This window comes from Pseudophryne corroboree, chromosome 7, assembly GCF_028390025.1.
Source record: "Pseudophryne corroboree isolate aPseCor3 chromosome 7, aPseCor3.hap2, whole genome shotgun sequence".
NCBI lineage: Eukaryota > Metazoa > Chordata > Amphibia > Anura > Myobatrachidae > Pseudophryne > Pseudophryne corroboree.
The window spans coordinates 340,768,161-340,791,213 of record NC_086450.1 but is presented as its reverse complement, the minus strand read 5'-3'; the positions used below and the strand labels follow the sequence as shown (position 1 = coordinate 340,791,213).

General features: G+C 46.9%; 1 protein-coding gene across 1 annotated transcript in view; it reads right to left on the bottom strand.

Annotated features, from left to right (window-relative positions):
• The window catches only part of XYLT1 (xylosyltransferase 1), a 585,745-nt gene extending 568,671 nt beyond the window's left edge, over positions 1–17,074 (bottom strand). The window contains exons 1-2 of the mRNA XM_063934388.1: positions 16,802–17,074; positions 14,375–14,568 (exon numbers count right to left, since the gene is read on the bottom strand). The gene's annotated coding sequence lies outside the window, so the exon portion shown is untranslated. The remainder of the gene's footprint in view (positions 1–14,374; positions 14,569–16,801) is intronic.
• Positions 17,075–23,053: the final 5,979 nt, after the last annotated feature.

The window sequence follows — 23,053 nt, the reverse complement described above, 5'->3', positions numbered from 1 at the left end:
TGTTCCATTTTGAGGTACAATTTTTCATCATGACGATATTAAAGATCTTTCCATGTATCAAAGCCAATTCAAATTTGAAAAGTGTATGTTCTTGTGATAAGTAAAGATGAAAATGGCCACAACATAGGACCACAAAATCTATCTATTGCAATGGTGATTAAAATGTAATAAACATAAGTATTTTTTTTTTAAATTGAATATATAACGGAATGGCACTTCAAGCACTGTACTTTTTTTTGTCAGCAGCACAGACAGAGCCCGGGGCCACACATCCCCCACCCTATGCTCAGTCACACAGACCATGTATGGCGGCTCTGATAAACCAAGCACTGTCACCGCCTCTCCTGCATCTGGTCGTCACATTCACAGTATGTGTCCAAACTCTGGGCCTCTGGCCGGTATAGTCAGCGAGGAGAAGACTGGGAGGGGATGTGGAAGGGCAGACTTGGGGGGGGGGGGGGGGGGGAATAGGGAAGGGGGAGGAGGAGACTAGACCTTAAAAATGGAAGAGCAAGAGGAGACTGGGCTGGGGACCTTGCTGTCCAGGGGCTACTTCTGGTGTCACCAGGTCACAAAAGATGGAATGGGCCATGTTGGGAGGTATGCCATTCTGCTCACCCACAGCATATCCCACACATGTTCCCTTCGGCTCACCCACAGCTTGCCCACTCACCACCTCTCTGTGTTTCACCTTCCCTATCTGCCTCACCACCCCGGTCCTGTTAAGGACATGCCATTTTGAGTGGCCACACCCACTTTTCTGATGCGCGCAACACTACACTCTGTAGGGAACACTAATTCCCTTTACATTTTTCATACCCCCACTTCAAAATAACTATTTTGACCACTGGTACTTTATTAGTACAGAATTATTTTAGGCACCAACTGAGGAGAATAATAAACTGCATGAAAATAGAGTGACTTACAGTATGAGACAAACTTACATTTTACATGAAGAATGTTGACATAGGTAATAATAAGAATTTACTTACCGATAATTCTATTTCTCGGAGTCCGTAGTGGATGCTGGGGTTCCTGAAAGGACCATGGGGAATAGCGGCTCCGCAGGAGACAGGGCACAAAAAAGTAAAGCTTTACTAGGTCAGGTGGTGTGCACTGGCTCCTCCCCCTATGACCCTCCTCCAGACTCCAGTTAGGTACTGTGCCCGGACGAGCATACACAATAAGGGAGGCATTTTGAATCCCGGGTAAGACTCATACCAGCCACACCAATCACACCGTACAACTTGTGATCTAAACCCAGTTAACAGTATGACAACAGAAAGGGCCTCTTAAAGATGGCTCCTTAACAATAACCCGAATTAGTTAACAATAACTATGTACAAGTATTGCAGATAATCCGCACTTGGGATGGGCGCCCAGCATCCACTACGGACTCCGAGAAATAGAATTATCGGTAAGTAAATTCTTATTTTCTCTATCGTCCTAAGTGGATGCTGGGGTTCCTGAAAGGACCATGGGGATTATACCAAAGCTCCCAAACGGGCGGGAGAGTGCGGATGACTCTGCAGCACCGAATGAGAGAACTCCAGGTCCTCCTTTGCCAGGGTATCAAATTTGTAAAATTTTACAAACGTGTTCTCCCCCGACCACGTAGCTGCTCGGCAGAGTTGTAATGCCGAGACCCCTCGGGCAGCCGCCCAAGATGAGCCCACCTTCCTTGTGGAGTGGGCTTTTACAGTTTTAGGCTGTGGCAGGCCTGCCACAGAATGTGCAAGTTGAATTGTGTTACAAATCCAACGAGCAATCGACTGCTTAGAAGCAGGTGCGCCCAACTTGTTGGGTGCATACAATATAAACAGCGAGTCAGATTTTCTGACTCCAGCCGTCCTTGCAATGTATATTTTTAAGGCTCTGACAACGTCCAACAACTTGGAGTCCTCCAAGTCGCTAGTGGCCGCAGGCACCACAATAGGTTGGTTCAGATGAAATGCTGATACCACTTTAGGGAGAAAATGCGGACGAGTCCGCAGTTCTGCCCTATCCGAATGGAAGATTAGATAAGGACTTTTATAAGATAAAGCCGCCAATTCAGATACTCTCCTGGCAGAGGCCAGGGCTAGTAACATAGTCACTTTCAATGTGAGATATTTCAAATCCACCTTTTTCAATGGTTCAAACCAATGGGATTTGAGGAAATCTAAAACTACATTTAGATCCCACGGTGCCACCGGAGGCACCACAGGAGGCTGTATATGCAGTACTCCCTTGACAAAAGTCTGGACCTCAGGGACAGAGGCCAATTCTTTTTGGAAGAATATTGACAGGGCCGAAATTTGAACCTTAATGGATCCCAATTTGAGACCCATAGATAATCCTGATTGCAGGAAATGTAGGAAACGACCCAGTTGGAATTCCTCCGTCGGAACCCTCCGATCCTCGCACCACGCTACATATTTTCGCCAAATGCGGTGATAATGTTTCACGGTGACTTCCTTCCGTGCCTTAATCAAGGTAGGAATGACTTCTTCTGGAATGCCTTTCCCTTTTAGGATCTGGCGTTCAACCGCCATGCCGTCAAACGCAGCCGCGGTAAGTCTTGAAAAAGACAGGGACCCTGCTGTAGCAGGTCCCTTCTCAGAGGTAGAGGCCACGGTTCGTCCGTGAGCATCTCTTGAAGTTCCGGATACCAAGTCCTTCTCGGCCAATCCGGAACCACTAGTATTGTTCTTACTCTTCTTTGCCGTATGATCTTCAATACCTTTGGTATGAGCGGCAGAGGAGGAAACACATACACTGACTGGTACACCCAAGGAGTTACCAGTGCGTCCACAGCTATTGCCTGTGGATCTCTTGACCTGGCGCAATATTTGTCCAGTTTCTTGTTGAGGCGAGACGCCATCATGTCTACAATTGGTCTTTCCCAACGGTCTATTAACATGTTGAAGACTTCTGGATGTAGACCCCACTCTCCCGGATGAAGATCGTGTCTGCTGAGGAAGTCTGCTTCCCAGTTGTCCACGCCCGGGATGAACACTGCTGACAGTGCTATCACGTGATTCTCCGCCCAGCGAAGAATCTTGGCAGCTTCTGCCATTGCACTCCTGCTTCTTGTGCCGCCCTGCCTGTTTACATGGGCGACCGCCGTGATGTTGTCCGACTGAATCAACACCGGCTTTCCTTGCAGGAGAAGTTCCGCCTGGCTTAGAGCATTGTAGATTGCTCTTAGTTCCAGAATGTTTATGTGAAGAGACTTTTCCAGACTCGTCCATACTCCCTGGAAGTTTCTTCCTTGTGTGACTGCTCCCCAGCCTCTCAGGCTGGCGTCCGTGGTCACCAGGATCCAATCCTGAATGCCGAATCTGCGGCCTTCTAATAGGTGAGCCTTCTGCAACCACCACAGAAGTGACACCCTTGTCTTTGGTGACAGGGTTATTCGCAGGTGCATCTGCAGATGCGACCCTGACCATTTGTCCAACAGATCCCTTTGGAATATTCTTGCATGGAATCTGCCGAATGGAATTGCTTCGTAAGAAGCCACCATTTTTCCCAGGACTCTTGTGCATTGATGTACTGACACTTTTCCTGGTTTTAGGAGGTTCCTGACCAGATCGGATAACTCCTTGGCTTTTTCCTCTGGAAGGAAAACCTTTTTCTGAACCGTGTCCAGAATCATTCCTAGGAACAGCAGACGAGTTGTCGGGATTAAATGGGATTTTGGAATATTCAGAATCCACCCGTGTTGTCTTAGCACCTCTTGAGATAGTGCTAAAGCTGTCTCCAGCTGTTCTCTGGACCTTGCCCTTATTAGGAGATCGTCCAAGTATGGGATAACTAATACGCCTTTTCTTCGAAGAAGAATCATCATCTCGGCCATTACCTTGGTAAAGACCCGAGGCGCCGTGGACAATCCGAACGGCAGCGTCTGAAACTGATAGTGACAGTTTTGAACAATGAACCTGAGGTACCCCTGGTGTGCGGGGTAAATCGGAACGTGTAGATACGCATCCTTGATGTCCAAGGATACCATAAAGTCCCCTTCTTCCAGGTTCGCTATCACTGCTCTGAGTGACTCCATCTTGAACTTGAACTTTTTTATGTAGAGGTTCAAGGACTTCAGATTTAGAATAGGCCTTACCGAGCCATCCGGCTTCGGTACCACAAATAGAGTGGAATAATACCCCTTTCCTTGTTGTAATAGGGGTACTTTGACTATCACCTGCTGAGCGTACAGCTTGTGAATGGCTTCCAACACCCTCTCCCTTTCGGAAGAGACGGTTGGTAAGGCAGACTTCAGGAAACGATGAGGAGGATCCGTCTCTAATTCCAACCTGTACCCCTGAGATATTATCTGCAGGATCCAGGGGTCTACCTGCGAGTGAGCCCACTGCGCGCTGTAATTTTTGAGACGGCCCCCCACTGTCCCCGAGTCCGCTTGAGAGGCCCCAGCGTCATGCTGAGGTTTTTGCAGGAGCCGGGGAGGGCTTCTGTTCCTGGGAAGGAGCTGCCTGTTGGTGTCTCTTCCCTCTTCCTCTGCCTCGTGGCAGGTACGACAAGCCCTTTGCTCTCTTATTTTTGTAGGAGCGAAAAGGCTGCGGTTGAAAGGTCGGTGCCTTTCTCTGTTGGGGAGTGACTTGAGGTAAAAAAGTGGATTTCCCGGCAGTAGCCGTGGCCACCAAGTCTGATAGACCAACTCCAAATAACTCCTCCCCTTTATACGGCAAAACCTCCATGTGACGTTTTGAATCCGCATCGCCTGTCCACTGTCGTGTCCATAAGGCTCTTCTGGCTGAAATGGACATAGCACTCACCCGAGATGCCAGTGTGCAAATATCCCTCTGTGCATCACGCATATAGATAAATGCATCCTTTATTTGTTCTAACGACAGTAAAACATTGTCCCTATCTAGGGTATCAATATTTTCAATCAGGGATTCTGACCAAACTACTCCAGCACTGCACATCCAGGCAGTTGCTATAGCTGGTCGTAGTATAACACCTGCATGTGTGTATATATTTTTTTAAATAACTTCCATCTTTCTATCTGATGGATCCTTAAGTGCGGCCGTCTCAGGAGAGGGTAACGCCACTTGTTTGGATAAGCGTGTGAGCGCCTTGTCCACCTTAGGGGGTGTTTCCCAGCGCGCCCTAACCTCTGGCGGGAAAGGGTATAATGCCAATAACTTTTTTGAAATTATCAACTTTTTATCAGGAGCAACCCACGCTTCATCACACACGTCATTTAATTCTTCTGATTCAGGAAAAACTGTTTGTAGTTTTTTCACACCATACATAATACCCTGTTTTACGGTATCTGTAGTATCAGCTAAATGTAACGTCTCCTTCATTGCCAAAATCATATAACGTGTGGCCCTACTGGAAAATACGTTTGAATTTCTACCGTCGTCACTGGAATCAGTGCCCGTGTCTGGGTCTGTGTCGACCGACTGAGGCAAAGGGCGTTTTACAGCCCCTGACGGTGTTTGAGGCGCCTGGACAGGCATTAATTGATTGTCCGGCCGCCTCATGTCCTCAACTGACTGTTTAAGGGAAGATAAACCATCACGTAATTCCACAAATAAAGGCATCCATTCTGGTGTCGACCCCCTGGGGGGTGACATCTGCATATTTGGCAATTGCTCCGCCTCCACACCAATATCGTCCTCATACATGTCGACACCACGTACCGACACACACCGCAAACTCACAGGGAATGCTCTAATGAAGACAGGACCCACTAGCCCTTTTGGGGAGACAGAGGGAGAGTCTGCCAGCACACACCACAAAGCGCTATATATACAAGGGATATCCTTATATTAAGTGCTCCCTTATAGCTGCTTTAATATATATATATATAGCCATTAATGTGCCCCCCCTCTCTGTTTTACCCTGTTTCTGTAGTGCAGTGCAGGGGAGAGACCTGGGAGCCGTTCTGACCAGCGGAGCTGTGACAGAAAATGGCGCCGTGTGCTGAGGAGATAGGCCCCGCCCCTTTTTCGGCGGGTTCTTCTCCCGCTATTTTTCCAGTCAGGCAGGGGTTAAATATCTCCATATAGCCCCTATGGGCTATATGTGAGGTATTTTTAGCCTTGTATAAGGTTTATATTTGCCTCTCAGAGCGCCCCCCCCCAGCGCTCTGCACCCTCAGTGACTGCCCAGTGAAGTGTGCTGAGAGGAAAATGGCGCACAGCTGCAGTGCTGTGCGCTACCTTATGAAGACTGAGGAGTCTTCAGCCGCCGGTTTCCGGACCTCTTCACGCTTCAGCATCTGCAAGGGGGTCGGCGGCGCGGCTCCGGGACCGGACTCCACGGCTGGGCCTGTGTTCGATCCCTCTGGAGCTAATGGTGTCCAGTAGCCAAGCAGCAAATCCACTCTGCATGCAGGTGAGTTTACTACTTTCCCCCTAAGTCCCACGTTGCAGTGATCCTGTTGCCAGCAGGACTCACTGTAAAGAAAAAAACCTAAACTAAACTTTCTCTAAGCAGCTCTTTAGGAGAGCCACCTAGATTGCACCCTTCTCGTTCGGGCACAAAATCTAACTGGAGTCTGGAGGAGGGTCATAGGGGGAGGAGCCAGTGCACACCACCTGACCTAGTAAAGCTTTACTTTTTTGTGCCCTGTCTCCTGCGGAGCCGCTATTCCCCATGGTCCTTTCAGGAACCCCAGCATCCACTTAGGACGATAGAGAAATTGATATTACAGTATGGCCATGTTGACATTCTCATGCTGACATTATGAATGTCAACATATCATACCATAACCCCATGATAAAATGTATCTATCTATCTATCTATCTATCTATCTATCTATCCATTCCAATAAGAAAGGTTCACTCACCAGGGAATTTTTTCATCAGTAACTCCAATGAGTTTTTATTTACTCACATCGCCAGTGTAGACATACAGGTCGACGTTTCGGTTGCTAAACGCAATCTTCCTCAAGACATCCCACCGGTAGAAGAGACTGGTGAGATGTCTTGAGAAAGGTTGCATTTAGCAACTGAAATGTCGACCAGTTGCCCTCATTCCGAGTTGTTCGCTCGCAAGCTGCTTTTAGCAGCTTTGCACACGCTAAGCCGCCGCCTACTGGGAGTGAATCTTAGCTTATCAAAATTGCGAACGAAAGATTAGCAAAATTGCGAATAGACACTTCTTAGCAGTTTCTGAGTAGCTCCACACTTACTCGGCATCTGCGATCAGTTCAGTCAGTTTCGTTCCTGGTTTGACGTCACAAACACACCCAGCGTTCGCTCAGACACTCCTCCATTTCTCCAGCCACTCCCGCGTTTTTCCCAGAAACTGTAGCGTTTTTTCGCACACACCCATAAAACGGCCTGTTTCCGCCCAGAAACACCCACTTCCTGTCAATCACCAGAACGAAGAAAAAACCTCGTAATGCCGTGAGTAAAATACCTAACTGCATAGCAAATTTACTTGGCGCAGTCACACTGCGGACATTGCGCATGAGCGACTAATCGCTTAGTTGCGACCAAAAAAATAAGATTTTACTTACCGATAAATCTATTTCTCGTAGTCCGTAGTGGATGCTGGGGACTCCGTCAGGACCATGGGGATTAGCGGCTCCGCAGGAGACAGGGCACAAAACTAAAGCTTTAGGATCAGGTGGTGTGTACTGGCTCCTCCCCCTATGACCCTCCTCCAAGCCTCAGTTAGGATACTGTGCCCGGACGAGCGTACACAATAAGGAAGGATATTGAATCCCGGGTAAGACTCATACCAGCCACACCAATCACACCGTATAACTTGTGATCTAAACCCAGTTAACAGTATGACAAACGTAGGAGCCTCTGAACAGACAGCTCACAACAATAACAACCCGATTTTTTTGTAACAATAACTATGTACAAGTATTGCAGACAATCCGCACTTGGGATGGGCGCCCAGCATCCACTACGGACTACGAGAAATAGATTTATCGGTAAGTAAAATCTTATTTTCTCTGACGTCCTAAGTGGATGCTGGGGACTCCGTCAGGACCATGGGGATTATACCAAAGCTCCCAAACGGGCGGGAGAGTGCGGATGACTCAGCAGCACCGAGTGAGAGAACTCCAGGTCCTCCTCAGCCAGGGTGTGCCCCTGACCAAGTAGCAGCTCGGCAAAGTTGTAAAGCCGAGACCCCTCGGGCAGTCGCCCAAGATGAGCCCCCTTCCTTGTGGAATGGGCATTTATATATTTTGGCTGTGGCAGTCCTGCCACAGAATGTGCAAGCTGAATTGTACTACACATTCAACTAGCAATCTTCTGCTTAGAAGCAAGAGCACCCAGTTTTTTGGGTGCATACAGGATAACAGCAAGTCAGTTTTCCTGACTCCAGCCGTCCTGGAAATCTATATTTTCAGGGCCCTGACAACATCTAGCAACTTGGAGTCCTCCAAGTCTCTAGTAGCCGCAGGTACCACAATAAGCTGGTTCAGATGAAACGCTGACACCAACTTAGGGAGAAACTGGGGACGAGTCCGCAGCTCTGCCCTGTCCGAATGGACAATCAGATATGGGCTTTTGTGAGACAAAGCCGCCAATTCTGACACTCGCCTGGCCGAGGCCAGGGCCAACATCATGGTCACTTTCCATGTGAGATATTTCAAATCCACAGATTTGAGCGGTTTAAACCAACGTGATTTGAGGAATCCCAGGACTACGTTGAGATCCCACAGTGCCACTGGAGGCACAAAAGGGGGTTGTATATGCAGTACTCCCTTGTCAAATTTCTGGACTTCAGGAACTGAAGCCAATTCTTTCTGGAAGAAAATCGACAGGGCCGAAATTTGAATCTTAATGGACCCCAATTTGAGGCCCATAGACACTCCTGTTTGCAGGAAATGCAGGAATCGACCGAGTTGAAATTTCTTCGTGGGGCCTTCCTGGCCTCACACCACGCAACATATTTTCGCCACATGTGGTGATAATGTTGTGCGGTCACCTCCTTCCTGGCTTTGACCAGGGTAGGAATGACCTCTTCCGGAATGCCTTTTTCCCTTAGGATCCGGCGTTCAACCGCCATGCCGTCAAACGCAGCCGCGGTAAGTCTTGGAACAGACATGGTACTTGCTGAAACAAGTCCCTTCTTATCGGCAGAGGCCCTGAGTCCTCTGTGAGCATCTCTTGAAGTTCCGGGTACCAAGTCCTTCTTGGCCCATCCGGAGCCACGAGTATAGTTCTTACTCCTCTACGTCTTTTAATTCTCAGTACCTTTGGTATGAGAAGCAGAGGAGGGAACACATACACCGACTGGTACACCCCTGGTGTTACCAGAACGTCCACAGCTATTGCCTGAGGGTCTCTTGACCTGGCGCAATACCTGTCCAGTTTTTTGTTCAGGCGGGACGCCATCATGTCCACCTTTGGTCTTTCCCAACGGTGCACAATCATGTGGAAAAAACTTCTCGATGAAGTCCCCACTCTCCCGGGTGGAGGTCGTGCTGAGGAAGTCTGCTTCCCAGTTGTCCACTCCCGGAATGAAAACTGCTGACAGTGCTATCACATGATTTTCCGCCCAGCGAAGAATCCTTGCAGTTTCTGCCATTGTCCTCCTGCTTCTTGTGCCGCCCTGTCTGTTTACGTGGGCGACTGCCGTGATGTTGTCCCACTGGATCAATACCGGCTGACCTTGAAGCAGAGGTCTTGCTAAGCTTAGAGCATTGTAAATTGCTCTTAGCTCCAGTATATTTATGCGGAGAGAAGTCCCCAGACTTGATCACACTCCCTGGAAATTTTTTTCCCTGTGTGACTGCTCCCCAGCCTTTCAAGCTGGAATCCGTGGTCACCAGGACCCAGTCCTGAATGCATAACTGTGGCCCTTTAGTAGATGAGCACTCTGCAGCCACCACAGAAGAGACACCCTTGTCCTTGGAGACAGGGTTATCCGCTGATGCATCTGAAGATGCGATCCGGACCATTTGTCCCGCAGATCCCACTGAAAAGTTCTTGCGTGAAATCTGCCGAATGGAATCGCTTCGTAAGAAGCCATCATTTTTCCCAGGACCCTTGTGCAATGATGCACTGACACTTTTCCTGTTTTTTTGGAGGATCCTGACTAGCTCGGATAACTCCCTGGCTTTCTCCTCCGGGAGAAACACCTTTTTCTGGACTGTGTCCAGAATCATCCCTAGGGACAGCAGACGTGTCGTCGGAGACAGCTGCGATTTTGGAATATTTAGAATCCACCCGTGCTGTCGTAGAACTACTTGAGATAGTGCTACTCAGACCTCCAACTGTTCTCTGGACCTTGCCCTTATCAGGAGATCGTCCAAGTAAGGGATAATTAAGACGCCTTTTCTTTGAAGAAGAATCATCATTTCGGCCATTACCTTGGTAAAGACCCGGGGTGCCGTAGACAATCCAAACGGCAGCGTCTGAAACTGATAGTGACAGTTTTGTACCACGAACCTGAGGTACCCTTTGTGAGAAGGGCAAATTTGGACATGGAGGTAAGCATCCTTGATGTCCAGGGACACCATATAGTCCCCTTCTTCCTGGTTCGCTATCACTGCTCTGAGTGACTCCATTTAGAATAGGTCTCACCGAGCCGTCTGGCTTCAGTACCACAATATAGTGTGGAATAATACCCCTTTACTTGTTGTAGGAGGGGTACTTTGATTATCACAAGCTGGGAATACAGCTTGTGAATTGTTTCCAATACTGCCTCCCTGTCGGAGGTAGACGTTGGTAAAGCAAACTTCAGGAACCTGCGAGGGGGAGACGTCTCGAATTTCCAATCTGTACCCCTGGGATACTACTTGTAGGATCCAGGGGTCCACTTGCGAGTGAGCCCACTGCGTGCTGAAACTCTTGAGACGACCCCCCACCGCACCTGTTTGTACGGCCCCAGCGTCATGCTGAGGACTTGGCAGAAGCGGTGGAAGGCTTCTGTTCCTGGGAATGGGCTGCCTGCTGCAGTCTTCTTCCCTTACCTCTATCCCTGGGCAGATATTATGGGGACGAAAGGACTGAGGCTGAAAAGACTATGTCTTTTTCTGCTGAGATGTGACTTGGGGTAAAAAAGGTGGATTTTCTAGCTGTTGCCGTGGCCACCAGGTCCGATGGACCGACCCCAAATAACTCCTCCCCTTTATACGGCAATACTTCCATGTGCCGTTTGGAATCTGCATCACCTGACCACTGTCGTGTCCATAAACATCGTCTGGCAGATATGGACATCGCACTTACTCTTGATGCCAGAGTTTCGCATATATAGAAATGCATCTTTTAAATGCTCTATAGTCAATAAAATACTGTCCCTGTCAAGGGTATCAATATTTCCAGTCAGGGAATCCGACCAAGCCACCCCAGCGCTGCCCATCCAGGCTGAGGCGATCGCTGGTCGCAGTATAACACCAGTATGTGTGTATATACTTTTTAGGATATTTTCCAACCTCCTATCAGTTGGCTCCTTGAGGGCGTCCGTATCAGGAGACGGTAACGCCACTTGTTTTTATAAGCGTGTGAGCGCCTTATCCACCCTAAGGTGTGTTTCCCAACGCGCCATAACTTCTGGCGGGAAAGGGTATACCGCCAATAATTTTCTATCGGGGGAAACCCACGCATCATCACACACTTCATTTAATTTATCTGATTCAGGAAAAACTACAGGTAGTTTTTTCACACCCCACATAATACCCTTTTTTGTGGTACTTGTAGTATCAGAAATATGTAACATCTCCTTCATTGCCCTTAACAAGTAACGTGTGGCCCTAAAGGAAAATACGTTTGTTTCTTCACCGTCGACACTGGAGTCAGTGTCCGTGTCTGTGTCGACCGACTGAGGTAAAAAGGACGTTTTAACGCCCCTGACGGTGTTTTAGACGCCTGGACAGGTACTAATTGGTTTGCCGGCCGTCTCATGTCGTCAACCGACCTTGCAGCGTGTTGACATTATCACGTAATTCCTTAATTAAGCCATCCATTCCGGTGTCGACTCCCTAGAGAGTGACATCACCATTACCGGCAATTGCTCCGCCTCCTCACCAACATCGTCCTCATACATGTCGACACACAAGTACCGACACACAGCACACACACAGGGAATGCTCTGATAGAGGACAGGACCCCACTAGCCCTTTGGGGAGACAGAGGGAGAGTTTGCCAGCACACACCAAAAACGCTATATTATACAGGGACAACCTTTATATAAGTGTTTTTCCCTTATAGCATTTTAATATATATATACATATCGCCAAATAAGTGCCCCCCCTCTCTGTTTTAACCCTGTTTCTGTAGTGCAGTGCAGGGGAGAGCCTGGGAGCCTTCCCACCAGCATTTCTGTGAGGGAAAATGGCGCTGTGTGCTGAGGAGAATAGGCCCCGCCCCCTTTTCGGCGGGCTTCTTCTCCCGTTTTTCTGAGACCTGGCAGGGGTTAAATACATCCATATAGCCTCCAGGGGCTATATGTGATGTATTTTTAGCCAGAATAAGGTATTATACATTGCTGCCCAGGGCGCCCCCAGCAACGCCCTGCACCCTCCGTGACCGTTGGTGTGAAGTGTGTGACAACAATGGCGCACAGCTGCAGTGCTGTGCGCTACCTTCATGAAGACTGAAAAGCCTTCTGCCGCCGGTTTCTGGACCTTCAATCTTCAGCATCTGCAAGGGGGGTCGGCGGCGCGGCTCCGGGACGAACCCCAGGGTGAGACCTGTGTTCCGACTCCCTCTGGAGCTAATGGTGTCCAGTAGCCTAAGAAGCCAATCCATCCTGCACGCAGGTGAGTTGAACTTCTCTCCCCTAAGTCCCTCGATGCAGTGAGCCTGTTGCCAGCAGGACTCACTGAAAATAAGAAACCTAAAAACTTTTTCTAAGCAGCTCCTTAAGAGAGCCACCTAGATTGCACCCTGCTCGGACGGGCACAAAAACCTAACTGAGGCTTGGAGGAGGGTCATAGGGGGAGGAGCCAGTACACACCACCTGATCCTAAAGCTTTAGTTTTGTGCCCTGTCTCCTGCGGAGCCGCTAATCCCCATGGTCCTGACGGAGTCCCCAGCATCCACTTAGGACGTCAGAGAAATAACGAGCAAACAACTCGGAATGACCCCCAGTATGTCTACACTGGTGATGTGAGTAAATAAAAGCTCATTGGAGTTAATGATGAAAAAAGTCCCTGGTGAGTGCACCTTTCTTATTGGAATGGATGTTGTTTGTACTATTCAAGGAGGAGTGTTGGTTTTGCACCCCAGGCAGTTGTGACCAACTGAGTGTGTGTGCCAACCATACTACTGGGTCACAGCTGACATATATAAAATCACCTGTGACCCGGCAATCCTCACTTCATACAGCTTCCTCTGGTGCCCTCCTTAGGTGCTGGACCCATGTGTAGAGATATGAGGAAGGCGGCACTTAGGAGTCTTTCCAATGCAGTTAAAGTTTATACTTTATTTGACATATGTTTCGAGCAGCCGCCCATTGTCAGGAATCAGTATACAAATGCACAATACAACACATACCCGTTGTTACCCCCGTGATTGGTTGCACTTACCCACGCTGTGCTGGCTATGCATCCCGCCATGCATGTCACGAGAACTCCGCCAAACCGGTCGATGATGTCATCAGTCAACAGCTGCCCGTGTAGTGCAACCAAGTCACCATAGTGATTTGAATAAACAAAAATACATTGCTACTCTCTGTTGTGGAGCAGAAAGAAACACTGTTTAAAAAAATAGCAACATATGTTGCAAATACATTGTTAAAAACAGATTCCCTGCACTGGGATCTCATCATGCAGTTTCTGTGACTCATTATAAAGAATGATACATGAATACAGACTACAGAAAATGATTGTGCGAAAGGTCAAAAGAGTCTATAAGGGAAATTAAAGAAGCAACACCCATTTAGTAGGACCCTTTTCCCATCACTGATGTTCCCATTTGTTAAAGACCTAAAGTTGCAACTTAACACACAGAACTTGTCCCACGCAGTGTTTCAAAGGAGATGGGAGCATTACACTGAGCTTAATCAGAGTTAAATATATAATTTTTTTGAGTAACTAATATAAATACAGTTACATCTGTGCTAAAGTTATACACTTATTTAGATAACTAATAAAGATGCACGAACATCTGTGTTGCTACAGTGCTGAAGATATTTGGTATATGCAGTGCCGTAACTAGACATTTTAGCGCTGTGTGCAAGAAATAGCATCGGCGCCCCCCCAGCAATATTTAAAACAGGGCCAGCGCGCATAGTAGGCGCGCGCCAGAACAATAGGGGCATGGTTTCTAGGGGAAGAGGTGTGACCACAGAATAATACCCGTTCATATTACGCTGCACAGTAGTCTCCAGTACTCAAATTACACCGCACAGTAGCGCCACTTACACACTTTACACCAGATAGAGTCCCATTTTAAACATTACTCCAGGTAGAGAAATATAAAATAACATTCTTGTTTCAAACATCACTCACCACCCCAAGCTCTGTAACTGACGGCAGGTGGGGAAAAGGTCACCGGAGGTCTGACCCCGGACTCACTGGGCTGCTGCTGCACTGTGAGCTGGAATGCCTCCTCCTCAAACCCCTATGTCATCATGTCTCTCCCTAGAGACACTGCAGGGGGCACTGCAGGGGGGCGGAGCATCATATCCAGGAGAAAGGTGGCGCTGTTATACAGAGGGAGCGAGAAGGAATGAGAGAGTTATACACAGGGAGAGACAAGGAAGAGAGTGTTATACGGAGGGAGCGTGGAGGAAGGAGAGAGTGTTATACAGAGGGAGCGTGGAGGAAGGAGAGAGTGTTATACAGAGGGAGCGTGGAGGAAGGAGAGAGTGTTATACAGAGGGAGCGTGGAGGAAGGAGAGAGTGTTATACAGAGGGAGCGTGGAGGAAGGAGAGAGTGTTATACAGAGGGAGCGTGGAGGAAGGAGAGAGTGTTATACAGAGGGAGCGTGGAGGAAGGAGAGAGTGTTATACAGAGGGAGTGTGGAGGAAGGAGAGGGTGTTATACAGAGGGAGAGAGGAGGAAGAAGAGGTGTTATACAGAGAAGGAGACGAGAAAGGAGAGAGTGTTATACGAAGGGAGCGTGGAGGAAGGAGAGAGTGTTATACAGAGAGAGAGAGGAGGAAGAAGAGAGTATTATACAAAGGGAGAGAAGAGGAAGAGGAGGGTGTTATAAAGAGGGAGAAAAGACAAAGGAGAGAGAGTGTTATACCGAGGGAGAGACGAGGAAGAGAGTGTTATACGGAGGGAGCGTGGAGGAAGGAGAGAGTGCTATACGGAGGAAGCGCGGAGAGGGTGTTATACAGAGGGAGAGAGGAGGAAGGAGAGTGTTATACAGAGGTAGAAATAAGGAAGGACAGGGTGTTATACAGAGGGAGCAAAGAGGAAGGAGAGTGTGTTATACAGAGGTAGAGAGAAGGAAGGAGAGGGTGTTATACAGATGGAACGAGGAGTAAGGAGAGGGTGTTATAAAGGGGGAGAGATAAGATAGGGGAAGTGTTATACAGGGTAAGATATAAGATAGGGGAAGTGTTATACAGGGTAAGAGATAAGGTGGGGGAGAGTGTTATATGGCGGGAGAGATTTTATGGGGAGAGTGTTATACAGGCGGAGAGATACGATAGGGGAGATTATACAGGGGGGAGATAAGATAGTGGAGAGTGTTATACAAGAAGGTGAGAGATAAGGTAGGGGATAGTGTTATATAGGGTGAGAGATAAGGTAGGGGAGCGTGTTATACAGGGGGAGAAAGAAGGTAGGGGTGAGTTACACAGGTGGAGAGATAAGGTAGGGGAGAGTGTTATACAGGGGGAGAGATAAGGTAGGGGACAGTGTTATACAGGGGGAGAGATACGATAGGGGAGTGTGTTATAAAGGAGGATAGATAAGGTAGGGGAGAGTTACACAGGGGGAGGGATAAGGTAGGGGGAGTGTTACACAGGGGGAGAGATAAGTAGGGGAAGTGTTACACAGGGGGAGAAATAAGGTGGGGGGAGAGTTAAACAGGGGGAGAGATAAGGTAGGGTGAGTTACACAGAGGGAGAGATAAGGTAGGGGAAGTGCTACACAGGGGGATAGATAAGGTAGGGCAGAGTTACACAGGGGGAGAGATAAGGTAGGGGGAGAGTTACACAGGGGGAGAGATCAGATAGGGGGAGAGATCAGATGGGGGAGAGATAAGATAGGGGGAGTGTTACACAGGGGGAGAGATAAGGTGGGGGGGGGGGGGGAGTTACACACGGGGAGAGATAAGTAGGGGAAGTGTTACACAGGGGGAGAAATAAGGTGTGGGGGGGAGAGTTACACAGGGGGAGAGATAAGGTAGGGGGGAGTTACACAGGGGGAGAGATAAGGTAGGGGAAGTGCTACACAGGGGGATAGATAAGGTAGGGCAGAGTTACACAGGGGGAGAGATAAGGTAGGGGGTGAGTTACACAGGGGAGAGATCAGATAGGGGGAGAGATAAGATAGGGGGAGTGTTACACAGGGGGAGAGATAAGGTAGGGCAGAGTTACACAGGGGGAGAGATAAGGTAGGGGGAGAGTTACACAGGGGGAGAGATCAGATAGAGGGGAGAGATAAGATAGGGGGAGACTTACACAGGGTGAGAGATAAGATAGGGGGGAGAGTTACACAGGGGGAGAGATAAGGTAGGGGGAGAGATAAGGTGGGGGGAGGGTTACACATGAGATAAGGGGAGACAGGGGAGAGATAAGGTAGTGGGGAGAGTTAGTTACACACGGGGAGAGATAAGGTAGGGGAAGTGTTACACAGGGGGAGAGATAAGGTAAGGGGGAGAGTTACACAGGGGGAGAGATAAAAAGATAAGAGAGAGGGGAGAGTATTATACAGAGGTAGAGATGAAGGAGAGAGCTGGAAGAGAGTGACAGACTTACACACTTCCTGTCACCTCTGCTCCTCCGGAGTGGGGGCCTTCTGTCTGTATCGTCTGCCTGAGCTTGGCTCCGCCCCCTGAAAGCCAGAGAGCTCAGCTCCCAGCAGTGAGGACTGTCTCTCTGTCTCCTCTCCTGCAGTGCTGCGCTGTGGGGCCGCCAACAGTAAGAGCGCGGGGGCAGCATCACATGCCGCACCCACACTGACTGAGTGATGAAACAGGAAATAAACTACAGCTTCCTGCAGCAAGGGCTGCTGGGAGCTGTAGTTTATTTCCTATTTCTTCACTCGTGCGGAGCTGCGGTGTGGTGGGCGCCTCCTGGGTCCTGGTAGATTCATTCTTATTGAGCGGCCGTGCGGGTGGTGATGCCAGATGGTGCGCCTACAGTGCATATGCGCTGTGGGCAAGGCACCATCGGTACACACCTAGTTACGGCCCTGGGTATATGATTACGTCTTTATGAAAATGTTCTGACTGGAGAACCTCATTTATAGATCTTTCTGTCTACTATAAGGACCACTAACTTCCCTTTAAAAGCAAATGTAGTGACCAAATGTCTAGGCAAAGGCTTTAGACTTCTGTATTATATTTCATTTTAGTATAGTTAGTGTGGAATGAGCATATACAGTATTTCTGTGTACTACAGACTCCCTGCCAGTAAACTTTTCCAAGACTAAAATAACAGTAGGATACAACTCACAGTCAACTACATAACAAAGGCAAGAACAGTTCCCATAGATTATACATCATCATGTTAAAAAAAAAGAAAATTATGTCATTGTGAATGTTCCCAGATGACCTTTAACTTATTCTTTATAGTTTATGATTCTGAATGCATTATACTGAAAACACAAATGCAGCCAAAATGTCTCACAAAACAGAATGTACAGTAGCACTAGCACAGGTCCTGCAAATAAAGAGCTGCATATGCTGTATATAGAAATTGTATAGTTTATATATTACGGGAAGGCACAATTACTAACTCTGAGCTATAACAATAGCAAAGATACAAAGTGTCATGGTCAAAAATCATCATCTTGGACAATATTATTTCTCTTTTGGAGTGTTGTGTTTTATAGACTAAACAGGTGATATTATAATCAGCTCTTAAAACTGATTGCTGGAATAGGAAACGTCTGCTAAGTCCTCAAGACATGAAGAAAATTTGACGCGTTTTGTTGCTGGTACTGTAACTTCATTAGGGGTAAAGTGCAGTGACGTGCGGTGGGGTGAGGCAGGTGAGGCAGAGCCTTTCCTGTCATACTTAGGTTTAAACCAGAGTTTTGATTGAATAAAGTATATGAAAAATGCTAATAATTTGTTTGAAATATCTTCTTTGCATTATTCTAATAATTTTTATAGCCCAAACTCTGGAGTGAAAAGTCTATGGCAGGTGAGGCAGTGCCTCACCTGCTTATCTTTTTAGCACATCTCTGATCAAAACTCACTAGATTTCCAGGAGTTTATACTGCAGCACCTGTGTATAATGCCCAGATGTACGATTTGGCTTATATATTGCATGGAAATCTGGCTCTGGGGTTAGCCAGTGCCTCCTGAGCCATTTAGCTCACCGCACGTCCCTGGTAAAGTGCTACATGTTGATGTCTGGGGATTAATTTTCAGATTTTCTGCTGAACTAAGATGATTAGAATGAGTAGCTGATTGTAACATTCATAGCAGTGCCCAATTGATGTCTTTACTTGCCTTTGTAGGCATAACAACAATGGTGGACGAGATGCATTTAATTTGCCGGCTGTCGGGATCCAGGTGGTCAGGATAGCCTGGGCTTCACTGTTTTCAAGTCAGTAGTTGCAGGGCTGATCTTTTTGTAAAAAAGAATTCTAGCTGACAATATTCAGCTCTTGATACATTACCTACAAATACAAAACCAATATCTTTGGTTTAAAAGTCATCACTTAGGGGTCAATTCAATTAGATGTGAGTTTGAGAACTTAAGTTTGCACCACGACTCTCACATACAGTACATTGTGGCAATGCATGCACCCACAAAATGCAAGATTCAATAAAAAAAATGCCAATTCGCTAGACTCAAGGTCTGAGGTTGTGCGACTGTTCTACTAAAAACAACCTGGCAGAAGTGCATAAAAAAGTCAGGAAATCATCCTGGATGTCCAAAAAATCTGGTAACCAAGGCCCTGATTTAGGTTTGTTAGCAAAGCAAAAAAGCACACAACTAAACAAAACCATGTTGCACTGCATGTGGGGCAGATGTAAAAGGGGAGTCATCAGTCGTGGCTGCTCCTGCAACCATTGGCGCAAAATAAAAATTTCTGGTACTTTGCACATGCGCAGAACCCATTCTGCTGTATAGGACGGGTCCTGCTGCATAGGACGCAGCCCGGCATCAGGCTGTCTTTGATTGACAGTGTGATGTCATTTTAGGGGCAGGGAGTGGGCAGCGACGGCCTCCATTTGTAAAAACGGAGTCATGTTGCTGCCATTTTGGTGGTGGGAAGAGGCCAGGGACCTCTAAGGTAGGACAGAGATTTCCTGTCCTCTAAAATGGATGGCTTGCACTGAACCATGGGTGCCATAAGCCCCCGATGGGTGGTTTGATCTGTGCTGCATCCTATGATGCAGCTCAGAACACTGGGGCAGCAGGAGGCATCTGCATGTAATAGACGCCTGCTGCTGCAGCTACTCGCAGCGCTATCACTGTGACAGCTAAACCAACCGCACCTGTATGACCTCCCATGTACTGAGAGATGTAGATTTGGGTGGGTTATATTGTTTCTGGGTAAGTACTGGCTGCTTCATTTTTATGCTGCAATTTAGATTTCAGTTTTAACACACCCCACCCAAATCTAACTCTCTCTGCATATGTTACATCTGCCCCACCTGCTGTGCAACATGGTTTTGCTCAGTTGTGTGCCCTAAGATAGCAGGACAGTCTGCAGTATTTGTTAGTGGCCGTGAGGAAAGTAGACAAGTTCTTAAAATGTCAAATGGTTGATTCTTGCATTTTTGTTTAAGAATAGTGGAAAAATAATATCTAGCAACTGTTACTTTTTTGAGTAAATGAAAGTCTTTACAGTATACTGGGTTACATAAAAATGACTGTAATGTGATTTTTATTGTTTTTATACAAGCTTGGAAAAGGTTAGAAAAAATACTTTTAGCTCCTATCTGTAAGTTGTAAAACCCCCTCGCTGTAATGGGTCCTACACACTTTGCGATTTTGCCAATGTTACCGACTATCAATATTATCGTTGCCCGATTTTTCTTCAGCAATTTTAAGCATACACACTGGAAGATATCTATGGCTGATTTGGACGATATGACATTACATACATCGATATTGTCCAATTTGTATGTTTAAATGATGATCGATCAACAATGAACGATTGTGGGGACGCGTATTGTTCATAGTTGTTGCATACACACTGAAAGATATGAATGATTTATCATTCATTTTTGAACGATAGTATTCATATCTTTCAAAGATATCGCCAAGTGTGTAGGGCCCATATCTGCCCCATATCATTTAACCCATTATTGAGCTTTTTAGAGAAATTCACCTGAAAACTGACACGTCTTTATTGGGCAAATTATGGTATTTAAACCCCTCCAAGTTTGCATGATTATTTATTGGGTGCAGGTACCAGAGGTTCTGTACTGTCCCCTGACATTTTTATCTTAAAATAAAGATGTTCCCTACCTTTTCACCTACTCAGGGGGTATGCACAAACACATTTGAATTTGCTGGGAAAATGCAATGTGTGCTTGGAATTGAATTGCAAATGTAATTCATGAAATCAATTCACTGGGAAAATGGCCAACTTGCTTCTAATCACTTGACTGCTTAAAATGAAAGGTACTAGAAGTCTGGGCACCCCTGGCAAAGTAAAACATGGCAAAGTCATGATTATGTCCATATTCTCCACCACCTTCTGCTTAAGTGCAAGTATGGCAAGATCCTCTGATCTCTGCCTTACAAACAAACTATCAGCTGGGGCTGTTGCTCTTCACCATCACCTGACTCATTCCTACAGTTAAACTGACCTACATATAGGCCAGGCCTGGCCAACCTGTGGCTCTCCAGCTGTTATGAAACTACACAACCCAGCATGCCCTGCCCCAGTTTTGGCATTTCCTAATAGCAAAACTGTGGCAGGGCATGCTAGGAATTGTAGTTTCACAACAGCTGGAGAGCTACAAGTTGGCCAGGCCTGATGGTATTCGGTCTCTGGGTCGACCATAGTTAGGCCAACATTGTCTAGGTTGACCACTATTGGTCGACAGTAAGTAGGTTGACATGATTTCTAGGTCGACAGGCACTCTAGGCTGACATGTTCTAGATCTACATGACAATAGGTCGACATGAGTTTTTACATTTTTTTTCACTTTTGTAATTTTTTCATACTTTACAATCCACATGGACTACAATTGGGAACGGTAACCTGAAGCATTGCGAGCGTAGCGAGCCATGTGAGGGGACACGGTGCACTGATTGGGGATCCCGGTCACTCTAAAGAGAAAACGACACCAAAAAAAGGCCAAAAACTCATGTCGACCTTCTGTCATGTAGACCTAGTACATTTTGACCTAGAGTTCCTGTCGACCTAAAAACCATGTCGACCTACTTACTGTCGACCAATAGTGGTCAACCTAGACACTGTCGACCTAAGTGTGGTCGACCTTGCACACCACACCCAGGCCTGATATAGGCAGTGTGTAGGGTTCAATTAACTACACCGAGAAAGAGTTTAGTGCTGGTTGACTTAGCGCATAAACTAAAATACTTAATGTGGGACATGCGCCGTAATTCTACAGTGTGGGATTTGGGGTAACTGCATGAAAAAATGAGGAAGTCACGCTGGACCCCTAGAAAAGTAGCAATTAACACTTTATAACAGTATAGAACTACTATTAGTGGCCATAAGCAAAGGGAGGTTCTTAAAAGGTGCCAATTTGCTGATTTTTAACTCCCATCTGCAAGTTGAGAAACTCATTTCCGAGCTATTCAACACACCAAAATACATGTCGTACATAACTGAACCTTTTTACAGAAAATCACCTGAACAATGGGTCTGATTTGGATTTGGAAGCAGAAAAAGCACAGAGTTTTGTATCTGGAACAAACCAATTGCAATGCAAGGGGAGAAAATACAATTCTATTTTTTCCTGTGCAGGGTACTGTCTGCTTGCATGTAGCCCACAAATGTTAAGCCAGGTACATATTAGTTGATAAATCAGATGATTTGTTGTTTTGAGCTGAATTGGAATGACAAGTCATCAACATCGTCCAGTGTGTTTGCACTATCGTGCACTCCCATGAGTCATTCATCACATCTTCAGATTGGTCATACATGCAGGACAATTTGATGATATCGTCAATGATTTTCAGCAAATTATTCAGTGTATATGCTCTACCTACATATTTACCTGATATATCGTTATCACCCAAATGACAGAACAACTCACGAGATATCGTTCGGTCGTTTGCAAGATTGAACAGTGTTTATGCACTATGGGCCTAATTCAGATCTGATCACTGCTTTGCATTTTCGCACAGCGGGCAATCAGATCTGAACTGCTCATGCATATGCACCGCACTGCGCCGGCGCATCACACAACAGCAACAGGCATCGGCGCCTAGCGACGGGATGGTGTGAAAAATCCGATCGCACAGGTGTTCGCAAGGTGATTGACAGGAAGAGGCCGTGTGTGGTTGGCAACTGACCATTTTCAGGTAGTGTCCGGAAAAACGCAGGCGGGCTCAAGAGTTTTCAGGGAGGGTGTCTGACGTCAGCTCCGGCCCCAATTAGCAGCATTCTATCGCACAGCATAAGTTAGTCCTGGCCTGCGCAGAGACTGCACAAATTTATTTTTGTGCAGCTCTGCAACAGAAGTGATCGCACACTTGCACAGCGCTTTTCCCCTTACCCTGTAGGCGGCGACTATCTGATCGCAGGGCAGCAAAAAACACAGCCCAGCGATCAGATCTGAATTATGCCCTATATGGGAATTCAAGTGAAATCAGGACGACCATTGCATCTTTTGCACAACGTCTAATGTGTAGTCTGCTTAAGACTTCTTTATTTTTACGAAACAAAAAAAAAAACGAAATCTTTCTGCACATGTTACATCTGCCCCACCTGCAGTGCAACATGATTTTGCCCAGTTGCTTGCTTTTTTGCTTTCTTTCCAATTCTGAATCAGGTCCAATGTACTATTCTGACCAAATTATGCTAATTTAATGCCTCCGAGTGCATAATTATTGATTGGGAGG